The sequence below is a fragment of the Ranitomeya imitator genome, chromosome 5 (assembly GCF_032444005.1).
Source record: "Ranitomeya imitator isolate aRanImi1 chromosome 5, aRanImi1.pri, whole genome shotgun sequence".
Lineage (NCBI taxonomy): Eukaryota > Metazoa > Chordata > Amphibia > Anura > Dendrobatidae > Ranitomeya > Ranitomeya imitator.
The window spans coordinates 463,619,307-463,644,559 of NC_091286.1; the positions used below are offsets into that span (position 1 = coordinate 463,619,307).

At 45.5% G+C, this 25,253-nt stretch overlaps 1 protein-coding gene across 4 annotated transcripts in view; it reads left to right on the forward strand.

Annotated features, from left to right (window-relative positions):
* Positions 1-25,253, forward strand: part of TBL1XR1 (TBL1X/Y related 1) — a 284,264-nt gene that overhangs the window by 134,478 nt on the left and 124,533 nt on the right. The window contains exons 1-2 of one of the 4 annotated variants that reach the window (XM_069727287.1): positions 2,355-2,579; positions 15,228-15,283. The exons of 1 other annotated variant lie outside the window; for it this stretch is intronic. The gene's annotated coding sequence lies outside the window, so the exon portion shown is untranslated. Of the gene's footprint in view, positions 1-2,354; positions 2,580-15,227; positions 15,284-25,253 lie in introns of those variants that run through there. 2 more of the 4 variants (XM_069727288.1, XM_069727286.1) reach the window with 2 other exon arrangements.

Sequence of the window (25,253 nt, forward strand, 5' to 3'; positions counted from 1 at the left end):
TGTCCCGCCCATAGATCTTAACAGCTCATTTATACATTGCAGAGAAATTTATGTTATAGTCATGAGACCGTCGGACGGCCCAGACTTGTGGCTGTAGTACGGACAAGAAAATACGGCCACTATGTGGTTGTGTGAATTGAACCTACGGTTTTCTTTTACTCATTGCAAATTCTATGCATTGGTCTCTATGAAGATTCTAGGGAAATACAAAAGTCATGTTGATTACGCTATCCCGCCCTATAGAAAGCCCCAATTTTCCACTTTATGTGCAGTTCGATGTTTATTGTATCAGCAATATAAGAAGAAGCTCCGCGCTGTGTGATAGCAGCCGCAGGCTCTGGTCACATACTGTGCTCTATTCTGGATATGTGCACTGGAAAGTTTCCCAATATGTACACTACAGATCCATAGGGCCCTAACAGGACTGTGCTGGAGGAATACTCTCATTTGTGGCAATAGTGAGTAGTGCATAGCAATATCAGTGGTGTACTCCTCTTCCCATCACACTGAGAGCCTATCAGTGAGCTCTGCCCCAGCCCGAGAGTTCCCAGATTATCTGTCAGCACTCCGTCAGCGCCGCAGCATGTCCCTATGGGGCCTAGAACCATGAGACGGGCCATACAGGAGCACTTCCCCAAAACAACGCAAGAAATCAAGCTGTCACATAAAGCCTCGGCTCCCCCTGAAAAATTAGCCCCGATCCATTGGAAAAATAAGTAACTACATTTGGGAAAATGGAGACACAAACCATTTTTTTTTTTTAAACAAGTGACTGTTAACCCCGTCCTGACATGACCATTTTCCTTTCTGCATAAAGCCAAGTACACATTAGCGTATCTGTGCAGTTTATTATCTGCATGCGCAAACGCATGCCAAAATGCATTTAAGCGCATGATGCCAAAAAAGCTGCGTGTGCATGAGTTTTTGCGTTGTTTATGCGCATGCGTTCGATATTTCCAGGAGGGCGTGTCTCAATCAGTTCCTAGACATGCGCAGCCCGAAGTACGCAAGCGCATCCAACGCATGTCCTTGCGCACAATGCGGTCCCATAGACAGTAATGCAATGTTTATACGCACGCGGATGTCTGCACTAATTTGACGCCTCAAAACATGTAGCGTGTTGTGTTCGCCGGACACCACAAAACGACGCATGCAAACGAATGTCCCTGCGTACACAATGTTAAAGATAGGTAACGCAAGACGCATGCGGACAGTACGCAGGTATACGCTGCGCACACAGACGCTAATGTGAACCTGGCCGAACCTGTAGTGATCGTCACACAGCCATAGGAGGCCTGGTGTCATGGGGAAGAGCGCTACTGGTGCAGGACACCATTTATCATGGGGTTAACTGGAAAGCAGGAAAAAAATCCAAGTGCAGAGAAACCGCAAAAAAAAGCGCAATTTCCCGAAGCGCACACGCACCACCACCGCAGCACGCGCACCCACCGCAGCACACGCACCCACCGCAGCACATGCACCCCCTGCAGCACACGCCGTGACCTACGCCACGTGTAGGCGCAGCACCGTGACTAAGGCTACGTTCACATTAGCGTTTTGCGGGGCTGCGTCGGGCGCAGCCGCGGCGACTCATGCGCCCCTATATTTAAGGCTACGTTCACATTTGCGTTGTGCGGTGCTGCGTCGGTGATGCTACGAACAACGCAAACATGAACGCATCATTTTGTGACGCATGCGTCCTTTTTTGGCATGATTTTGGACGCAAAAAAATGCAACTTGCTGCGTCCTCTGCGCCCTGACGCTTGCGTCACAAAACGCAAGACAACGCATGTCCATGCGCCCCCATGTTAAATATAGGGGAGCATGACGCATGCGTCGCCGCAGCTGCGCCCGACTCAGCGCAGCCCGGCAAAACGCTAATGTGAACGTAGCCTAACATGGGGGGCGCATGGACATGCGTTGTCTTGCGTTTTGTGACGCACGCTGCATGATGCAGTTTTTCTGCGCCAAAAATCATGAAAAAAATGAACGCATGCATCACAAAAAGCTGCGTTTTTTGCATGCGTTTTTGCATGCGCTGGGCATTGCACAACGCAAATGTGAACGTAACCGGGCAGCTGCCGGCTGCGGTGTTTGGCCTGTGCACATGCAGCGGTTACCCGCCTGTGTCTGTACACTAATTTGTCTGCCGCTGCTTCGTTCTCGGGTGGGTGGGGGTCACGTGTGCTGCAGCCATTGTGTGCACAGGGTCACGTGAGAAGAACTATTGCGTGTACTTCACGGCCGCCGTCAGTGTCAGCCCCGCCCCGCGTGTTACGTCACTGGTCCATTTCCGGTATCCTCGGTACCCAGACTGCTGCTGGTTATTTGAAGAACAGGAAGCGGCCCCCGACGTCACTTCACTGAGCGACACCACCTAACCCGGAAGTGCGACGCGTCCCACGGGCGGTTGTTGTTGAACTCGGTGAGGGTCTGTAACACCCCTCCCCCACTGCCCCTTCCTCTCACCGGCCTGGCTTTATAACCCGGTCACCGCCCGCTGCTGTCTTTGGGGGGTAGCGTGGGACCGGAGAAAGCGGAGCGTGGCTGCACACGTGGGTCCTCCATCACCGCGCCAAGTATGTGTGGGGGCCTGCTGGGGGAAGTGTAACGGCTCTGCGTTTCTCCGCCATTAGTCAGAGCGGGGCGTGGACACGTGACCTCGGCCGCACGGGGCGGTGAGGTGTCCGTGTGCTGCCGGTACTGTCCTTCGTGGCCCAGTGAGTGCTGCTTGTCCTCCGCCATGCGCTGTGCCCCCAGCCTCGTTCCACCTGGTGACATGGCGGAGCAGCAGCTGCCACAGACCCCACCGCTCCCGAGGATCTGTGGCAGTGGCAGTCGGTGGTCCTCCCGGATGTTACACTGTATTCACATCATTTGTTGTATTTGATTCAGTTCATGTTACACGTAGCTGATGTCCCAGCCCATCTGACCACTGCAGCCAGTCGCTGACGTCAGGAGCGTAGGCCATGAAGGGCTGCAGCGGTAATGTGGGCTCCGACATGAGGCTGAACAGAAGGCTGTCCTGGGGGGTTTACTGCCATTACGATGACTGTTAGTTACGTTGGACGAGCCCGTTACCAGTTTTATAGAGTATTGTTGAATTCCTCCATGTTGTGTCTGCAGCTCCCAAACATCTATGTCTAGCTGAGAAGACAAACAAGTCTATGCTTTAATGAAGACTCTTCAAGTTTTACACTGACTACATCCTGAGAGAGGTTGGAGCACAGAGTTTGCCTAATTTTAACATCTACAGGTCTTTGAAACAGTATTTATTCCATGTGAACCTTTCCACATGCATGTATAAGAAGTCCTGTTTGTAGGTGACACAGCATGTGGGAGGAGGTGCTCTGCTCAGGCAGATGTGTGGCACTGCACGTCCCCCTGAAAACACCATCCCCACTGTCAAACGTGGTGGCAGCATTATGCTATGGGGAGGGGACAGTGTAGCTGGTCTGGAGCTAAATATGAGGAAATCCTGAGGGAAAACCTGTTGGAGGCAGCAAAGCACTTGAGACGTAGGCGTAGGTTCACTTTCAGCATAATGACCCTAAACATACTACATGGGCTACAATGGAATGGTTTAGATCAAAGCAGATTAAAAAAAAGCTTCCTAAAAATGTGCTACTTTGTATTTTATGTATATCACATAAAGTACATTTACCGTAAGTTTGTAGGTCTAACTTGAAAAATAAATATGAAGTTGAATAAATGCTTATTAAGGTCCTGTATGCAAAAAAAAAAAATATGGTACAAGTGTCATCAGTATTCAGATCTTTTTAATCAGTATTTGGTCAGGGTAATTTTTTTAGACATTAGTGTTTTGTCAGTGATTTTTTTTTTTTTTTTTTTCCTTAAAAATTACAAAGCTTCCCCTGTCAGTGTTACTCAAGGACAGCACATGTTGTTGTGCACTGATGCCATCTGTGTGCAGCCATGATTTTCAGGGACCCATAGACTTCTATTGGTTACTTTTTGTCTGTGATTCTGATAAAGAATGGACAGAGGCTGCAAAAATAACTATGGATATATGAACCGCCCCATAGACTACAATGGATATGTGGTTTGTCTGTGAAAGTCACGGGTAGCATAAGGGTATGTGCACACGTCAGGGTTTCTGGCAGAAATTTTCCTGACAAAAACCGGACATTTCTGCCAGGAATCCGCATGCGTTTTTTTTTTTCGTGCGTTTTTTTTCCAGATGCATAGTATAGCGGGAAAAAACACAAAATTAATGAACATGATGCTTTTTTTTCGTGGAAAAAAGCGCATTATGTGAACAAAAGTTGCAGAATGCATTCCAAATGATAGGATGCATATGTCTGCGGTTTCTAATGCAGTTTTTATTGTGAAAAAACGCAAAACAAAACCGCGAAAATACTTGAACGTGTGCACATACCCTAAGTTAGTGAAAATAAATGAGACCTTCCACTTTTTTTTGTAACGGACCTCATTGTTTCTGAGATATTAGCTTGAAAACTGTTGTTGTAAATTTCTCCTGCAACCACAGGGGCAGTAACCAGATACCTCTGAGGACTTGTACCTCCCCACTATTTGCACTGGCCACTCAAAAGCAGACTGTCACATGGGTGGAAAAAACAGAATTACTCCCCTCCCCCCCTTCCTCCCTAGAAAAATCAAAATAGGGATTCTCATCGTGATCTTGAGACGTTGTTAGTCTCACGTGACCCTGCTGAGTGATCTTCCCTTTGGCAGTGAGCTTTGAAGTAGCATGATTTAGTGACTAGCACTTGCTTATTACTGTTTTTTTTTTTTTTTTTTTACAGCAGAGTATTTTTGACCTCACTGTGCTCTTGTGTCTTCATTTTTTAGTGAGTGCAGTGCCTTGTAGCCCACAGGCAATGTGCAGAGTGGTCACCACGTGCATAAAGTCCCATTTTTTGAAGATGAGAGCTCAAAGCTGTCAGCAATCACTTAGGGTACCGTCACACTATACGATTTACCTACGATCACGACCAGCGATATGACCTGGCCGCGATCGTAGGTAAATCATAGTGTGGTCGCTGGGGAGCTGTCACACAGACAGCTCTCCAGCGACCAACGATGCCGAGGTCCCTGGGTAACCAGGGTAACCATCGGGTAACTAAGCGCAGGACCGCGCTTAGTTACCCGATGTTTACCCTGGTTACAAGCGTTAAACTAAAAAAAAAAAAAACAGCACATACTTACATTCTGGTGTCCGTCAGGTCCCTTGCAGTCTGCTTCCCGCACTCAGTGACTGCCGGCCGTAAAGTGAAAGTGAAAGCACAGCCGCTGTGCTCTGCTTTCACTTTACGGCCGGCAGTCACAGTGCGGGAAGCAGACGGCAAGGGACCTGACGGACACCGGAATGTAAGTATGTGCTGTTTGTTTTTTTTTTAGTTTAACGCTTGTAACCAGGGTAAACATCGGGTAACTAAGCGCGGTCCTGCGCTTAGTTACCCGATGTTTACCCTGGTTACAAGCGAACGCATCGCTGGATCGCATCGCTAGATCGGTGTCACACACACCGATCTAGCGATGACAGCGGGAGATCCAGCGATGAAAGAAAGTTCTAAACGATCTGCTACGACGTACGATTCTCAGCAGGATCCCTGATCGCTGCTGCGTGTCACACAGCGATATCGTAACGATATCGCTGGAACGTCACGAATCGTACCGTCGTAGCGATCGAAATGTTATAGTGTGACGGTACCCTTAGGTCTGTGTTGACTGTAAATGCTCTGGAGTGAGAACAAAGCAGGTCGTCATTACTTCTCACAGGAGCAGCCTTCTCTGAGCCATTGTTGGACACGTTCTTGTTCTTTTGTGTGTTGCTGCCTGATTACGATTGGAATAATAAATAGCAATTGGATAAAACGTAACCTTTATTAGGTCTAAATGTAAAAACTATGAACAAAACAAAAACAAACCAACAAGGAAAAGAAACCCTTGTGCCCGTGTGACCCTTACCAACACAGAATGGGGAAAAAAGTAAACAAAAACACAAATGTTGACAGTGCCATAGACACCTATGTAAAAGTGGACCAACAACAAGTATGGCTGCCAGCTACCGGCAGTGTGCTCCAAACAATGGTGCTGTATACAGCCAATCTACTCAGATGTATATATTCGGCTTGGGATTAATAAGCAAAAAATAACCCAAATTGCTGCCCAAATATACCATGAGTGTACTCCACATAGATGTAGCACCGCTAAATATTGGTCATATATCTTACATATCTAGGTTAATTGAACTCAGTATAATGCACTATTGCTACAGTCTATTATCACAAAAAACAAATAAATATAACAATGTGCACTGGTCCAAAACCTATCAAAACTGCAGTGTGACCAAATGTATGTTCAAATTCTTATACAAGCGGTGCCATATACAGTGTGCTAAATGCAGCTGTCAAAGAACATAGCAGCATGTAGGAGGCATACATGCGTACATGTTTTATCCAATTGCTATTTATTATTCCAATCGTAATCAGGCAGCAACACACAAAAGAACAATGGCTCAGAGAAGGCTGCTCCTGTGAGAAGTAATGACGACCTGCTTTGTTCTCACTCCAGAGCATTTACAGTCAACACAGACCTAAGTGATTGCTGACAGCTTTGAGCTCTCATCTTCAAAAATGGGACTTTATGCACGTGGTGACCACTCTGCACATTGCCTGTGGGCTACAAGGCACTGGACTCGCTAAAAAATGAAGACACAAGAGCACAGTGAGGTCAAAAATACTCTGCTGTAAAAAAAAAAAAAAAGAAAAAAACAGTAATAAGCAAGTGCTAGTCACTAAATCATGCTACTTCAAAGCTCACTGCCAAAGGGAAGATCACTCAGCAGGGTCACGTGAGACTAACAACGTCTCAAGATCACGATGAGAATCCCTATTTTGATTTTTCTAAGGAGGAAGGGGGGGAGGGGAGTAATTCTGTTTTTTCCACCCATGTGACAGTCTGCTTTTGAGTGGCCAGTGCAAATAGTGGGGAGGTACAAGTCCTAAGAGGTATCTGGTTACTGCCCCTGTGGTTGCAGGAGAAATTTACAACAGTTTTCAAGCTAATATCTCAGAAACAATGAGGTCCGTTACAAAAAAAAGTGGAAGGTCTCATTTATTTTCACTTACTTAGGGTATGTGCACACGTTCAGGTATTTTCGCGGTTTTGTTATGTGTTTTTTCACGATAAAAACTGCATTAGAAACCGCAGACATATGCATCCTATCATTTGGAATGCATTCTGCAACTTTTGTTCACATGATGCGCTTTTTTCCACGAAAAAAATGCATCGCGGTAAAAAAAGCATCATGTTCATTAACCCCTTCCCGACCTTTGACGCCACGTAGGCGTCATGAAAGTCGGTGCCATTCCGACCCATGACGCCTATGCGGCGTCATGGAAAGATCGCGTCCCTGCAGATCGGGTGAAAGGGTTAACTCCCATTTCACCCGATCTGCAGGGACAGGGGGAGTGGTAGTTTAGCCCAGGGGGGGTGGCTTCACCCCCTCGTGGCTACGATCGCTCTGATTGGCTGTTGAAAGTGAAACTGCCAATCAGAGCGATTTGTAATATTTCACCCATTATAACGGGTGAAATATTACAATCCAGCCATGGCCGATGCTGAAATATCATCGGCCATGGCTGGAAATACTAGTGTGCCCCCACCCCACCCCTCCGATCGCCCCCCCACCCCCCCGATCTGGCCGGTACACTGCTCCGGCTCCCCTCCGTCCAGTGCTCCGCTCCCCCCCCGTGCTCGTGTCCGCTCCCCCCGTGCTCCAATCACCCCCCCGTGCTCCAATCACCCCCCCTGCACTCCGATCCACCCCCCCCCGTGCTCCGTTCCACCCCCCCGTGCTCCGTTCCAGCCCCCCGTGCTCCGTTCCACGCCCCCCGCGCTCCGTTCCACCCCTCCCGCGCTCCGATTCCCCCCCCGTGCTCCGATCCCCCCCCCCCCTGGTCCCCCCCCACCCCATCATACTTACCGATCCAGCCGTGGTCCCGTCCGTCTTCTCCCGGGCGCCGCCATCTTCCAAAATGGCGGGCGCATGCGCAGTGCGCCCGCCGAATCTGCCGGCCGGCAGATTCGTTCCAAAGTGCATTTTGATCACTGAGATATAATCTATCTCAGTGATCAAAATAAAAAAAATAATAAATGACCCCCCCCCTTTGTCACCCCCATAGGTAGGGACAATAAAAAAATAAAGAAATTTTTTTTTTTCCACTAATGTTAGAATAGGGGTAGGGTTAGGGCTAGGGGTAGGGTTAGGGTTAGGGTTAGGGGTAGGGTTAGGGTTAGGGGTAGGGTTAGGGTTAGGGCTAGGGTTAGGGTTAGGAATGTGCACACGTATTCTGGTCCTCTGCGGATTTTTCCGCTGCGGATTTGATAAATCCGCAGTGCTAAACCGCTGCGGATTTATGGCGGATTTACCGCGTTTTTTTCTGCGCATTTCACTGCGGTTTTACAACTGCGATTTTCTATTGGAGCAGTTGTAAAACCGCTGCGGAATCCGCACAAAGAAGTGACATGCTGCGGAATGTAAACCGCTGCGTTTCCGTGCAGTTTTTCCGCAGCATGTGTACAGCGATTTTTGTTTCCCATAGGTTTACATTGAACTGTACACTCATGGGAAACTGCTGCGGATCCGCAGCGTGTGCACATACCTTTAGAATTAGGCTATGTGCACACGGTGCGGATTTGGCTGCGGATCCGCAGCAGTGTTCCATCAGGTTTACAGTACCATGTAAACATATGAAAAACCAAATCCGCTGTGCCCATGGTGCGGAAAATACAGCGCGGGAACGCTGCGTTGTATTTTCCGCAGCATGTCAATTCTTTGTGCGGATTCCGCAGCGTTTTACACCTGTTCCTCAATAGGAATCCGCAGGTGAAATCCGCACAAAAAACACTGGAAATCCGCGGAAAATCCGCAGGTAAAACACAGTGCCTTTTACCCGCAGATTTTTCAAAAATGGTGCGGAAATATCTCACACGAATCCGCAACGTGGGCACATGGCCTTAGGGTTAGGGTTGGAATTAGGGTTGTGGTTAGGGTTAGGGGTGTGTTGGGGTTAGGGGTGTGTTGGGGTTAGGGTTGTGATTAGGATTATGGCTACAGTTGGGATTAGGGTTAGGGGTGTGTTGGGGTTAGTGTTGGAGTTAGAATTGAGGGGTTACCACTGTTTAGGCACATCAGGGGTCTCCAAACGCAACATGGCGCCACCATTGATTCCAGCCAATCTCGTATTCAAAAAGTCAAATGGTGCTCCCTCACTTCCGAGCCCTGACGTGTGCCCAAACAGTGGTTTACCCCCACATATGGGGTACCAGCATACTCAGGACAAACTGCGCAACAATTACTGGGGTCCAATTTCTCCTGTTACCCTTGTGAATCTAAAAAAATGCTTGCTAAAACATAATTTTTGAAGAAAGAAAAATGATTTTTTATTTTCACGGCTCTGCGTTGTAAACGTCTGTGAAGCACTTGGGGGTTCAAAGTGCTCACCACATATCTAGATAAGTTCCTTGGGGGGTCTAGTTTCTAAAATGGGGTCACTTGTGGGGGGTCTCTACTGTTTAGGCACACCAGGGGCTCTGCAAACGCAACGTGACACCCGCAGACCATTCCATCAAAGTCTGCATTTCAAAAGTCACTACTTCCCTTCTGAGCCCCGACGTGTGCCCAAACAGTGGTTTACCCCCACATATGGGGTATCAGCGTACTCAGGAGAAACTGGACAACAACTTTTGGGGTCCAATTTCTCCTGTAACCCTTGGGAAAATAAAAAATTCTGGGCTAAATAATTATTTTTGAGGAAAGAAAACGTATTTATTATTTTCACGGCTCTGCATTATAAACTTCTATGAAGCACTTGGGGGTTCAAAGTGCTCACCACACATCTAGATAAGTTCCTTTCAGGGTCTAGTTTCCAAAATGGGGTCACTTGTGGGGGGTTTCTACTGTTAAGCCACATCAGGGGCTCTGCAAACGCAACGTGACGCCCACAGAGCATTCCATCAAAGTCTGCATTTCAAAACGTCACTACTTCACTTCCGAGCCCCGGCATGTGCCCAAACAGTGATTTACCCCCACATATGGGGTATCAGCGTACTCAGGAGAAACTGGACAACAACTTTTGGGGTCAAATTTCTCCTGTTACCCTTGGGAAAATAAAAAATTGCAGGCTAAAAGATCATTTTTGAGAAAATAATTTTTTTTTTTATTTTCATGGCTCTGCGTTATAAACTTCTGTGAAGCACTTGGGGGTTCAAAGTCCTCACCACACATCTATATTAGTTCCTTTGGGGGTCTAGTTTCCAAAATGGTGTCATTTCTGGGGGATCTCCAATGTTTAAGCACACAGGGGCTCTCCAAACGTGACATGGTGTCCGCTAATGATTGGAGCTAATTTTCCATTTAAAAAGCCAAATGGCGTGCCATCCCTTCCGAGCCCTGCCGTGCGCCCAAACAGTGGTTTACCCCCACATATGGGGTATCAGCGTACTCAGGACAAACTGGACAACAATATTTGGGGTCCAATTTCTCCCATTATCCTTGGCAAAATAGGAAATTCCAGGCTAAAAAATCATTTTTGAGGAAAGAAAAATTATTTTTTATTTTCATGGCTCTGCGTTATAAACTTCTGTGAAGCACCTGGGGGTTTAAAGTGCTCAATATGCATCTAGATAAGTTCCTTGGGGGGTCTAGTTTCCAAAATGGGGTCACTTGTGGGGGAGCTCCAATGTTTAGGCACACAGGGGGCTCTCCAAACGCGACATGGTGTCCGCTAACAATTGGAGCTAATTTTCCATTCAAAAAGTCAAATGGCGCGCCTTCCCTTCCGAGCCCTGCCGTGTGCCCAAACAGTGGTTTACCCCCACATATGAGGTATCGGCGTACTCGGGAGAAATTGCCCAACAAATTTTATGATCCATTTTATCCTACTGCCCATGTGAAAATGAAAAAATTGAGGCGAAAATAATTTTTTTGTGAAAAAAAAGTACTTTTTCATTTTTACAGATCAATTTGTGAAGCACCTGAGGGTTTAAAGTGCTCACTAGGCATCTAAATAAGTTCCTTGGGGGGTCTAGTTTCCAAAATGGGGTCACTTGTGGGGGAGCGCCAATGTTTAGGCACACAGGAGCTATCCAAACGCGACATGGTGTCCGCTAATGATGGAAATAATTTTTCATTCAAAAAGTCAAATGGCGCTCCTTCCCTTCCGAGCCTTACCATGTGCCCAAACAGTGGTTTACCCCCACATGTGAGGTATTGGTGTACTCAGGAGAAATTGCCCAACACATTTTAGGATCCATTTTATCCTGTTGCCCATGTGAAAATGAAAAAATTGAGGCTAAAAGAATTTTTTTGTGAAAAAAAAGTACTTTTTCATTTTTACGGATCAATTTGTGAAGCACCTGGGGGTTCAAAGTGCTCACTATGCATCTAGATAAGTTCCTTGGGGCGTCTAGTTTCCAAAATGGGGTCATTTGTGGGGGAGCTCCAATTTTTAGGCACACGGGGGCTCTCCAAACGTGACATGGTGTCCGCTAAAGAGTGGAGCCAATTTTTGATTCAAAAAGTCAAATGGCGCTCCTTCCCTTCCAAGCCCTGCCGTGCGCCCAAACAGTGGTTTACCCCCACATATGAGGTATCAGCGTACTCAGGACAAATTGGACAACAACTTTCGTGGTTCAGTTTCTCCTTTTACCATTGGGAAAATAAAAAAATTGTTGCTAAAAGATAATTTTTGTGACTAAAAAGTTAAATGTTCATTTTTTCCTTCCATGTTGCTTCTGCTGCTGTGAAGCACCTGAAGGGTTAATAAACTTCTTGAATGTGGTTTTGAGTACCTTGAGGGGTGCAGTTTTTAGAATGGTGTCACTTTTGGGTATTTTCAGCCATATAGACCCCTCAAACTGACTTCAAATGTGAGGTGGTCCCTAAAAAAAATGGTTTTGTAAATTTCGTTGTAAAAATGACAAATCGCTGGTCAAATTTTAACCCTTATAACTTCCTAACAAAAAAAAATTTTGTTTCCAAAATTGTGCTGATGTAAAGTAAACATGTGGGAAATGTTATTTATTAACTATTTTGTGTCACATATCTCTCTGGTTTAACAGAATAAAAATTCAAAATGTGAAAATTGCGAAATTTTCAAAATTTTCGCCAAATTTCCGTGTTTATCACAAATAAATGCAGAATTTATTGACCTAAATTTACCACTAACATGAAGCCCAATATGTCACGAAAAAACAATCTCAGAACCGCTAGGATCCGTTGAAGCGTTCCTGAGTTATTACCTCATAAAGGGACACTGGTCAGAATTGCAAAAAACGGCAAGGTCTTTAAGGTCAAAATAGGCTGGGTCTTGAAGGGGTTAATTTTGCGTTTTTTCCCGCTATACTATGCATTTGGAAAAAAAACGCACGAAAAAAAAACGCATGCGGATTCCTGGCAGAAATGTCCGGTTTTTGTCAGGAAAATTTCTGCCAGAAACCCTGACGTGTGCACATACCCTTATGCTACCCGTGACTTTCACAGACAAACCACATATCCATTGTAGTCTATGGGGCGGTTCATAAATACATGGTTATTTTTGCAGCCTCTGTCCATTCTTTATCAGAATCACAGACAAAAAGTAACCAATAGAAGTCTATGGGTCCCTGAAAATCATGGCTGCCCACAGATGGCATCAGTGCACAACAACATGTGCTGTCCTTGAGTAACACTGACAGGGGAAGCTTTGTAATTTTTAAGAAAAAAAAAAAATCACTGACAAAACACTAATGTCTAAAAAAATTACCCTGACCAAATACTGATTAAAAAGATCTGAATACTGATGACACTTGTACCATATTTTTTTTTTTTGCATACAGGACCTTAATAAGCATTTATTCAACTTCATATTTATTTTTCAAGTTAGACCTACAAACTTACGGTAAATGTACTTTATGTGATATACATAAAATACAAAGTAGCACATTTTTAGGAAGCTTTTTTTTAATCTGCTTTGATCTAAACCATTCCATTGTAGCCCATGTAGTATGTTTAGGGTCATTTTGCTGAAAGTGAACCTACGTCTCAAGTGCTTTGCTGCCTCCAACAGGTTTTCCCTCAGGATTTCCTCATATTTAGCTCCAGACCAGCTACACTGTCCCGGCTGAAGAAAACCCTCCCCATAGCATGATGCTGCCACCATGTTTGACAGTGGGGATGGTGTTTTCAGGGTGACGTGCAGTGCCACACATCTGTGGAAACAGGAACACATGGGCTACTTGCACAGTGAACAAGTCTGTATGATCATGTTCACACACCACCAAGAAACCTGAAGACACAAAAGAGAATAGTAAAACCAAAAACACTAAGTTTGAAAAAATGTTGCAGTAATCCGCAAGTGCTAGTAAAAGATGTAAAAAACAGTGTTCACTGTGCAAGTAGCCCATGTGTTCCTGTTTCCATAATTGTTCTCTTGTGTCTACAAGACTGGGGAGTTCCACCACTCCTCTTGGGCTATCTGCACAAAAGCTGTTCTACCCTGTATGCACACATGGATTTTTTCCTCTCTGAACCCTGTTCACACAGGTTATATACAGATGATCAGGTTTTTAAATACATCAGATAGGGATTGCATACATTAGTTAGGACTGCTCTGATAAGGGTATACCGTGAAGTTTGGTAGAGCAGCTTAGTATACTTTTTTTGCAAAAAACGTATCAACCAAATACCCTGTTTTTTTTACATCTTTTACTAGCACTTGCGGATTACTGCAACATTTTTTCAAACTGAGTGTTTTTGGTTTTACTATTCTCTTTTGTGTCTTCAGTGCCACACATCTGCCTGAGCAGAGCACCTCCTTCCACATGCTGTGTCACCTACAAACAGGACTTCTTATACATGCATGTGGAAAGGTTCACATGGAATAAATACTGTTTCAAAGACCTGTAGATGTTAAAATTAGGCAATCTCTGTGCTCCAACCTCTCTTAGGATGTAGTCAGTGTAAAACTTGAAGAGTCTTCTTTAAAGCATAGACTTGTTTGTCTTCTCAGCTAGACATAGATGTTTGGGAGCTGCAGACACAACATGGAGGAATTCAACAATACTCTCTAGAAAACTGGTAACAGGCTCGTCCAACGTAACTAACAGTCATCGTAATGGAGTGTTGGAGAGCATAGTCCTGTCTCTCAAAGGGCGAGACTGCCTCTACTAGATAGTGGCGTCTCCGGACGCGTTTCGTCCATTTGGACTCATCAGGGGAGTGTAAGACCTGTAGCATAGGTGTCTATGGCACTGTCAACATTTTTTGTGTTTTTGTTTACTTTTTTTCCCCATTCTGTGTTGGTAAGGGTCACACTGGCACAAGGGTTTCTTTTCCTTGTTGGTTTGTTTTTGTTTTGTTCATAGTTTTTACATTTAGACCTAATAAAGGTTACGTTTTATCCAATTGCTATTTATTATCTTTTTTGGATTTTATACCCAGCTGCAATATACTGATTACGATTGGATAACATCATACAGGGGGATGAAGAACACGTCCCCAATGAAAACTCTGGTAATACACATTTGGACTTAAGAAAAAAATAACTTATTTGGTGCAAAATATTTAGATTCCTGAAATTTGGCCAAAAGAGAGGTTAAATAATAAAAATAAAAAAACGGCAAAAAAAAAGAAACAGAGCTGTTGATTCGGTAAGCCAAATCTCCAACTCCAAAACACAGCACTTCTGAGCATGTGCATAAAGTGCAGCACAGATTCATCTCCAATAAAAGCCGAGATCCTTAGATCAGGAACAAAACAGACATTTATAGGACATTTCATAACTTTCCCAGATTCTTATGTAAACATTTACAGCACATCCTGATTGTAAAATTGTACCCAACTTATTTATTTTAGGAGTTGCCATGATTATGTGAATAGTTGGGGTCCGATGTCTGGACCACCATCAAACCTAAAAAAGATTGGGCTTGTTTATACTTTCTCCGACAGCGATTCACCAGCCGGCTATTCAGGCAAAAGCAGCATAACCCTGTTCAAGGGCCCCACTGCCATCCTATACAGGTCCTTCCGGCGAGGAGCACTGCTGTGCATGGAAAGCTTAGGGAATCCTTGGTCGTTTCAGATGTTGCACCACCAACATTCATCAAGTTATTGCATATCTTGGCAATAACGTTATGAGGAATACGCCTTGAATGACAGTATATTTCTAAAAGTTCATCTTCCCGTTCTGTTTTGACAGGTATCGTGGCCTGCTCTTGTTTTTACACTGGCGCTTGTTTCAGACCGTTGCATGAGGTAATAACTATCTTATATTTCATTCTGTTATTACAAACTGGAGCGCACTATGAGTCCATATCATATGGAAATGTTATTTTCTTCCTGTTACCGTGAAGTGAGTGCTATATATGCTGGTTTTGTTTGTGTTGAAGTGATAAGGTTTTTCCTCTTATGGGAAATTTAGTTTAGAAATGGCCTTCAAAGAGCCTTTGCCACTTGATTTTTTTTTAGCATTTCTCAAACCAGAAGGTTTGTCCATAATGTATATTCTGCTTCTTCACAATCATTGTTTGTGTGGTCTTCTGTTTACCTGTAATTTGTTATATACCACATGTGACTACTTCAGCCAAGCACTGGCTTCAACCGGAATTATCAGTGTCCGTGTGTCTGTGCGTTTATGTGGCACACATGTGCCGCCCGTGTGCCCACTGGGTACCACACGGAGCGTGCAGGAGACAGCGCTAGAGATAAGCGCTGTCCCCTGCATCTGGTGCTGAAGCCGCCATACATATCTTCTCTCCAGCAGCGTTTGCTGAAAAGAAGATATGAAAAATCCTTTTTTTTTTTCTTTTTTTTTTTTTCGGGTTTAAAATAAAGATCCCTGTCCCCACCCCCTGTGCGCCCCCTGCTGTTAATGAAATACTCACCCGGCTCCCTCGCAGCGTCCTCTCCTGGCCGCACCTTCTCCTGTATGAGCGGTCATGTGGGGCCGCCCATTACAGTGATGAATATGCGGCTCCACCCCTATGGGAGGTGGAGCTGCATATTCATGACTGTAATCTCTGCAGGTGATTAACCCCTTAGTGACGGAGCCAAATTTTTGAAATCTGACCAGTGTCACTTTATGTGGTAATAACTCTGCAACGCTTCAACAAATCCCAGTGATTTTGAGATTGTTTTTTCCTGACATATTATACTTTATGATAATTGTAAATTTAGGTCAATATCTTGTGTTTATTTATAAAAAATATCAAAAATTTGAGAAAAATGTTAAAAAATTAGCAATTTTCAAACTTTGAATGATTATCCCTTTAATCCAGATGGTCATACCACAGCAAACCATTAATAAATAACATTTCCCACATGTCTGCTTTATATCAGCACCATTTGTAAAATGTTATTTTATTTTGTTAGCATTTTAGGAGGATTAAAAATGTAGCAGCAATTTTTCATTTTTTCAAGGAAATTTACAAAATTTATTTTTTTAGGGACTTATCCATGTTTGAATTGACTTTAGGGGTCTCATATATTGGGAAACCCCCAAACGTGATACCATTTTAAAAACAGCACCCCCTGACATATTGAAAACTGCTGTCAGGTAGTTTATTAACCCTTTAGGTGCTTTACAGGAATTAATGCAAAGTGGCATGATAGGAATGAAAATGTGCATTTTTACCACCTAAATGTCGCTAACTTCTGAACAGATTACTACAGCCGTCAGACTCTAAGGCCGCTATTTGGTCATGAATTGCCATCGCAAACATCAGGACCACAAAATCAAGATCTGAGGGCACCAATTTGGTTAAATAGGAAGCCCCCACACTCTGTTAACCATTTATAATGATGTAGTCACTATTGACGGCAGCATCTAAGGGGTTAAACAGAGTTGGACGGTGCAAACACTGATTGTGGCTGATGCAGCAAGTTGTCAGCTATAGTGTACAGCCGACAGCTACTGCATTGTCACCTGTATGGGGATGCTAGTCTCTTATATCTCAGGTCAGTTAAAAGACGTATTGGCGGTCATTAAGGGGTTAAATCACCTGTGCAATGCAAGGAAATCCTGAAAACATGACCTGTTTGCAGCCCTCGAGGAATGCAGTTTGACACCCCTGGTTTACACCCACATATGGGGTATCGGTGTACTCAGGACAAACTGGGCAACAACTATTGGGGTCCAATTTCTCCTGTTACCCTTGTGAAAATAAAAAATTGCTTGCTAAAACATCATTTTTGAGGAAAGAAAAATGATTTTTTATTTTCACGGCTCTGCGTTGTAAACTTCTGTGAAGCACTTGGGGGTTCAAAGTGCTCACCACATATCTAGATAAGTTCCTTGGGGGGGTCTAGTTTCCAAAATAGGGTCACTTGTGGGGGGTTTCTACTGTTTAGGCACATCAGGGCCTCTGCAAACGCAACGTGATGCCCGCAGACCATTCCATCAAATTCTGCATTCCAAAAGTCACTACTTCCCTTCTGAGCCCCGACGTGTGCCCAAACAGTGGTTTATCCCCACACATGGGGTATCAGCGTACTCAGGACAAACTGGACAATAACTTTTGGGGTCCAATTTCTCCTGTTACTCTTGTGAAAATAAAAAATTTTTGAGGAAAGAAAAATGATTTTTTATTTTCAAGGCTCTGCGTTATAAACTTCTATGAAGCACTTGAGGGTTTAAAGTGGTCACCGCACATCTAGATTAGTTCCATGGGAGGTCTAGTTTCCAAAATTGGGTCACATGTGGGGGAGCTCCAAGCTCCAATGTTTAGGCACACTGGAGCTCTCCAAACGCAACATGGTGTCCGCTAAAGATTGGAGCCAATTTTTCATTGAAAAAGTCAAATGGCGCTCCTTCCCTTCAGAGCCCTGTTGTGCGCCCAGACAGTAGTCCCCCCCCCCCCCCCCAACATATGAGGTATCGGTGTACTCAGGACAAATTGTACAATAACTTTCGTGGTCCAGTTTCTCTTTTTACCCTTGGGAAAATAAAAAAATTGTTGCTAAAAGATCATTTTTGTGACTAAAAAGTTAAATGTTCATTTTTTCCTTCCATGTTGCTTCTGCTGCTGTGAAGCACCTGAAGGGTTAATAAACTTCTTGAATGTGGTTTTGAGCACCTTGAGGGGTGCAGTTTTTAGAATGGTGTCACTTTTTGGTATTTTCAGCCATACAGACCCCTCAAACTGACTTCAAATGTGAGGTGGTCCCTAAAAAAAAAAAAAGGTTTTGTAAATTTCGTTGTAAAAATGAGAAATCGCTGGTCAAATTTTAACCCTTACAACTTCCTAGCAAAAAAAATTTTGTTTCCAAAATTGTGCTGATGTAAAGTATACATGTGGGAAATGTTATTTATTAACTATTTTGTGTCACACAACTCTCTGGTTTAACAGAATACAAATTCAAAATTTGAAAGTTGCGAAATTTTCAAAATTTTAGCCAAATTTCCATTTTTTTCACAAATAAACGCAAAAATTATTGAGCTAAATTTACCACTAGCATGAAGCCCGCTATGTCACGAAAAAACAATCTCAGAACCATTACGATCCATGTAAGCGTTCCCGAGTTATTACCTCATAAAAGGACACTGGTCAGAATTGCAAAAAAAACGGCCAGGTCATTAAGGTCAAAATAGGCTGGGTCATAAAGGGGTTAAAGGGCATCTGTTGCCTAATTTTTCACACATAAGATGCAGTCACTGCGATTAGGGGCTTATCTACAGCATTCTGTAATGTCGTAGATAAGGCCCCAATGTGACCTGAAAGATATGAAAAACAGGTTATATTATACTCACCGGTGGGGCGGTCTGGGTCCGATGGGCGTCGCGGGTCCAGATCCGGTGCCTCCCATCTTCATGTGATGACATCCTCTTCCTTCTGTCGCGGCTCCTGTGCAGGTGTAATTCTATGCCCTGTTGAGGGCAGAGCAAAGTACTGCAGTGCACAGGAGGAAAGGTCAGAGCGGCCCAGCGCCTGCGCACTGCAGGACTTTACTCTGCCCTCAACAGGGCAAATCAGTAAGCCTGTGCAGGAGTCGCGACAGAAGCAAGGAAGATGACATCATATGAAGATGGGAGACCCATCGGACCCGAACCGGGACCGCACCTGGGTGAGTATAATGTAGCTTGTTTTTTCTGATCTTTCAGGTTACGTCCGGGGCTTATCTACAGAAATAATAATAATAATAATAATTAATAATAATATTACACCATTTATTCCATAGTGATTTAAATGTGAGGGGAATACATAATAAAAAAACAAAGAACAGTATAATCTTATTCAATACAGGTCACGACTGGTACAGGAGGAGAGAGGACCCTGCCCGCTAGCGCTCACAATCTACAAGGGATGGGTGAGAATACAGTAGGTGAGGGTAGAGCTGGTTGTGCAGCGGTTTGGTCGATAGGTGGTTACTGCAGGTTGTAGGCTTGTCGGAAGAGGTGGGTCTTCAGGTTCTTTTTGAAGGTTTCCACGGTAGGCAAGAGTCTATGTTGTGTTAGAAAGTTCGAGTATGGGGGGAGGACATGGGAGAAATCTTGTATGTGATTTGTGAGAAGAGGGGAATATAGAAGAATGCTGTAAATAAGTCCCTAATGGTGGTGGCCACATCTTATATGTGAAATATTAGGTGACAGATTCCCTTTAAGGGGTCTAGCTTAAAAAATGGTGTCACTTGTGGGCGATTTTCCACTGTTTAGGCACCTCAGGGGCTCTCCAAATGTAACATGGCATCTGCTAATTATTCCAGCAAATCTTATATTCAAAAAGTCAAATGGTGCTCCTTCCCTTCTGAGCCCTGCTGTGTGCCTGTTGTTTTCCCCCACGTATTGGGTATCTGCACGCTCATGATAAATTGCACAACATATTTTGGGGTCCATTTTTACCCGTTATCATACAAAATAAAAGTTTGGGTCTAAAGCAACATTTTTATGACTAAGTTAAATGTTCACTTTTTTTTCTCTGATCGCCCATGACGGCACCACGGAGAGAGGGGATCCGCCCACCAAGGACAGGAAACCTACGGATAAAAAGGCGGTACCACTCTCCTGCATCAGTTGGTTTCCTGTCCTTGATGGGAGACTTACGGACTTACCAGTCAGCGTTGGAATTCCGGGGCCAACCAGTCCGATTCAGGCAGCTGGGGTCCCTCTGCCTCGGCTGGGGTGGTGACCCGAGGCACCACCGCTGGGGGCTAGTGGGCCTCAAGGGTGCGTGGAGGAGGTGACAAGGAGTTCGCGGTCACCTCCTCAGGTAAGATGCAGCAGCGGCAACATCCAGGGGGGTCCCTCTGTGGTTGCGGGAGGTGCGGCGTGGCCCTCCCCTAGCTCGCGTCAGCCTGCACACTGCAACGCCATCGGGCTTGCAGAGCCGCGCAATAAGGGTCTGCATAGGACCGGGGGTGCCGGTCAGCAGCGCCATATCTGTACTCCGGGCGCCATCTTGGAAAGTCGGCGCATGCCCGGAACTGCGCTGGTCTCGCGAGACGCCGGGGCGCCGCGGAAGCGATTGCGCAGGCGTCGGCGCTCCTCGCTGTAGCTGGACGCTCCATAGATCCCGACATGACGCTTAGGCGTTCTACAAGACGCAGGAGCGTCTGCGCAGGCGCCAGCGTTTCAGCGCTCCTCGTGCCGGCCGGGCGCTACTGCGCAGGCGCCGGGAAGTAGAAAAAAAAAAAAAAAAAAGAGGAGCAGCGGGAAAGTTTAAATGGGAGGATTTACTTCCCCCCAGTGGCTCTGCAGTATATTGGCAGGAGCCTCAGGAGCAGTCGTGTCAGCGCCAGCGTAGCAAGTGTTGTTTTGCGCAGACCAGCAGCAGCAGTATGAGCGACCCGGCATCTCCCTTGCCTGAATCACCTCCACCTATAGCATCGCCGCAGCAGCAAAAAAGGCGGCAGCAGAAAGGTTACCAGGACACCAGCAAAGAACGCCAAAGGTCTCAACACAGCAAGGAGTCCAGCACGGCGTCGGGGAAAAAGCCAGAGGCTGAGAATTCCCAACCGGTATTTATGGGTCCTGGAGGTGGTAAGTTGATCTTCGTGAAAGTTAGAGACAGTAAGATTATTATTTGTCTCTTTTAGGGAAGGAAAAGCGTAGGTAAAACCAAGCACAAGGTCTGTGCCATCTGTAAAGAGGATCTTCCACTCGCCTGGGAGAAGCAGCTATGTAATTCCTGCATACAGCAGACGGTATCAGAAAGCCTGCCCGGGTTTGCAACAGATCTTAAAAACCTGATTAAAGAGCAGGTGGAAGACACCTTTAAATCCCTTAAAAGGGGAAGAAAACGGAGAAGGACCAGACACAGGTCCCCGTCCCCAGTCTCTAAATCTGACAGCGATAGTGCGAGTTCGGAATCCTCCGACTCCTCCTCCGCGTCTTCGTCATCCACTTCTTCCTCAGGAGGTCACAATTGTTTCCCATTAGAGGACACTGATGGCCTCATAAAGGCAGTGAGGAGTACTATGGGGTTAGTAGACTCCCACCCTAAAAAATCAGCACAAGACATTATGTTTGGGGGCTTAGAACAAAAAAAGAGGAGAGCTTTTCCGCTTAATGAAACAATTGCAGCGCTAATCAAAAAGGAATGGAAAAAACCCATGAAAAAGACTCTCCTAACTCCCAAAAGGAAATACCCCTTTGAGGATGAATCCTGCTCCTTTTGGGAAAAAGCCCCCAAATTAGATGTAGCAATAGCGAAAGCATCAAAGAAATTCGCTCTCCCGTTTGAGGACATGGGGGTCCTAAAAGACCCTATGGACAAGAAGGCGGATGCCTTCCTCAAGGGCTCTTGGGAGTCAGCGGGAGGAGGCCTGAAACCGGCAGTGGCAGCAGCATGCACATCTCGCTCCCTAATGATCTGGTTGAATCAACTAGAGGGTCAATTAAAGGGGAAAACTTCCCGAGACTTGATGCTGAAGACATTACCCGTAATAAGGGGAGCTGCGGCCTTTCTGGCTGACGCCTCGGCAGACTCTATAAGATTAGCTGCCAGGTCGGCAGTATTTGCTAATGCGGCCAGGCGTGCCCTCTGGCTTAAGAATTGGCCTGGCGATCTACAAACAAAAACAAAATTGTGTACTATCCCCTGCGAAGGGGAGTTTTTGTTCGGTTCCACATTAGATGATATCTTGGAAAAAGCAGGGGACAAGAAAAAGTCCTTTCCCTCTCTAGGTCTCCCCTCTTACAGGAAGCCCTTTCGAAACAAGAGGTTTTTCCGTAAGAACCCTGGGAGAGGCCAGGGAAAGTGGGAGGATAAGAGGAACAAGAACAAGGGGTTCATCTTTAACAAAAACCCCAGCGATACCAAGAAGCCTTCTCAATGAAGGTTCGCCCCAGGTGGGAGGGAGATTATCTCTCTTTCTCCCAGCCTGGAAAAAGATTACCTCCAGTCAATGGATTCTAAACATCATAGAATCAGGTCTGAGGCTGACATTCAAAAAATGGCCCCGTCCCTCTTTTACGATGACATCTATAAGATCTTCGGCAGAAGAACAGCTGGCACTGGAAAACGAGGTCATCGGGCTAGTAAAAAAGGGAGTACTCCTGGAGGTTCCCCCACAAGAAAGAGGGCAAGGGTACTATTCCCCTCTATTCCTGAGGAAGAAACCAGACGGTTCCTTCAGGACCATTATAAATCTAAAAAAACTAAACGATTACTTGGACGTTCAAGCATTCAAGATGGAAACGATAAAATCATCTATCAAAATGTTGTTTCCCCAATGCTTCATGGTGGTCCTGGACCTAAAGGACGCATATTATCACGTCCCAATACACAAGGATCACCAGAGGTTCCTCAGGATGGCAGTTCACATCAGGGGAGTCCTAAATCACTTCCAATTTTCAGCTCTACCATTTGGCCTTGCCATAGCCCCGAGGGTTTTCACAAAGCTGATAGCAGAGGCCTCAGGGAAGAAAATACCCTAATCGTTCCATATCTGGACGATTTCTTGGTGATAGGCTCCTCCCCGCAACATTGCGAGGATCAACTGGCAATAGTGATGCATTCTTTAAAGAAATTGGGCTGGCTAATAAACGTAGGGAAGTCCAGACTAATGCCTTCTCAGGTCCAGGAGTACCTAGGTCTCACTCTAGACTCCAAAAAGATGGAGTGTCGGCTCCCAGAGAACAAGATACAAAAACTAAAAAGTTTAGTATCAAGAACCCAATCTCTCCCCTCCATAACACTCCGTCAGGCCATGTCCCTCTTAGGCTCCATGACCTCTTGTATTCCAGCGGTCCAGTGGGCCCAATTACATTCGAGAGTCCTTCAATGGCAGATATTATCGGAGCAAATCCATCTAGGAGGGCATTTAGACGGGCAGTTGACTCTATCTCCTCGCACCAATCACTCTCTAACATGGTGGAAATCGCAGGAAAATCTTTCCCAGGGAGTCCCATGGGTAATTCAGGTCTCGAAAGTCCTGACTACAGACGCAAGCCCTTCAGGGTGGGGGGCCCATCTGGGCGACCTAGTAGCCCAGGGCATTTGGTCTCCATCTCTGGTAAACAAATCCTCCAACATGAAGGAACTCCTTGCAGTAAAATTTGGCCTTCAAGAATTCTTGGGGGTCCTTCACTCTCACCATGTAAGAGTAATGTCGGACAACCGGGTGGTAGTATCTTACCTAAATCACCAGGGGGGTACCCGTTCCAAAAATCTAATGGAAGTGACCGACTCAATCCTGCAAATAGCCGAGAGCAATCTCTTATCCCTAACAAGCCTACACATAAAGGGAGTAGACAATTACAAAGCAGACTTCCTCAGCCGGTCCAGCCTAAAACAGGGGGAATGGGAACTAAATCGGTCAATATTCACCCAGATCACAGAAAGATGGGGTGTTCCCAAAATAGATCTCTTTGCGAGCCATCTAAACAAAAAAGTAGCCTCCTTTTGCTCCCTATCTCCTCTGGGGAACCCAGTAGCGGTGGACGCTTTCCTGATATCTTGGGGTCACCATCTTGTCTATGCCTTCCCTCCTCTTATTCTGATTCCAGCAGTGCTGAGGAAGATTCGGGAGGACGGGGCGCTGGTCATCCTAATTGCCCCGTTCTGGCCGAAGAGACCTTGGTTCTCATGGATGAGGAAGATGTCAATATCCGACCCTTGGGTATTACCAGACCTTCAGGATCTATTGTCGCAGGGCCCAGTCTGTCACCCTCGAGTCAAGAACTTGCACTTGACAGCTTGGCTCTTGAAAGGAAATTATTAGAGAGCAGAGGGTTCTCTCCGGGGCTAATCTCAACCCTGTTACAAAGTAGGAAGCCGGTTACAACAAAACAATACGGCAAGGTATGGAAAAAATTTCTGTCTTCTTCAGGTGTAAGAATAGGGAAAGAAATTCCCCTTACTTCCATACTAGAATTCCTACAAAATGGGTTGGAGATGGGGTTGGCCACTAGTACCCTAAAAGTTCATGTGGCAGCTTTGGGAGCCCTATTCAATTTTGACTTGGCTTCAAACAGATGGGTCTCTAGATTTATCAGGGCAGCAGGAAGATCGAGGCCTCTTCCAGTAAAAGTTGTTCCTCAATGGGACTTAAACTTGGTCCTTAAAGCCCTGACTAGTACTCCATTTGAACCATTACGCGAAGCTTCACTGAAAAATTTATCTCTAAAAACTGCTCTGTTAGTCGCCCTCACTTCTGCCCGTAGGGTTAGCGACTTACAGGCTCTCTCAGCTAATCCTCCCTACACACAATTTCTAGAGGATAGAGTCATTTTAAAAATAGACCCAGCATATCTACCGAAAGTGGCTTCAAAATTTCACAGGTCCCAAGAGATATCTCTCCCCTCCTTCTGTCCCAACCCTAAAAATAAGGAGGAACAAACCTTACATACACTAGATGTAAAAAGGTGTCTCTTACATTACATAGAAGCCACTAGAGAGAGTAGGGAGGATCCCTCTCTGTTTGTGTGTTTCCAGGGTCCCCGGAAGGGGAAAAAAGCATCCAAAGCCACCATAGCAAGATGGATCACGGACGCCATCAGTCTCTCATACTCGGCAAGTGGGATGTCCGTTCCAGGGGAGGTTAAGGCTCACTCAACAAGGGCAGTGGCAACTTCCTGGGCGGAGAAAGCCGGAGCTTCTATAGACCAGATATGTAGAGCTGCTACCTGGTCTTCACCATCCACATTCTATAGGCACTATAGATTGGACCTAATCTCCTCTTCAGACCTTACTTTCGGTAAAAGGGTTCTGGAGGCGGTGGTCCCTCCCTGAATGTACTATCTATGCAATTCTCTCCGTGGTGCCGTCATGGGCGATCAGAGAAAAAT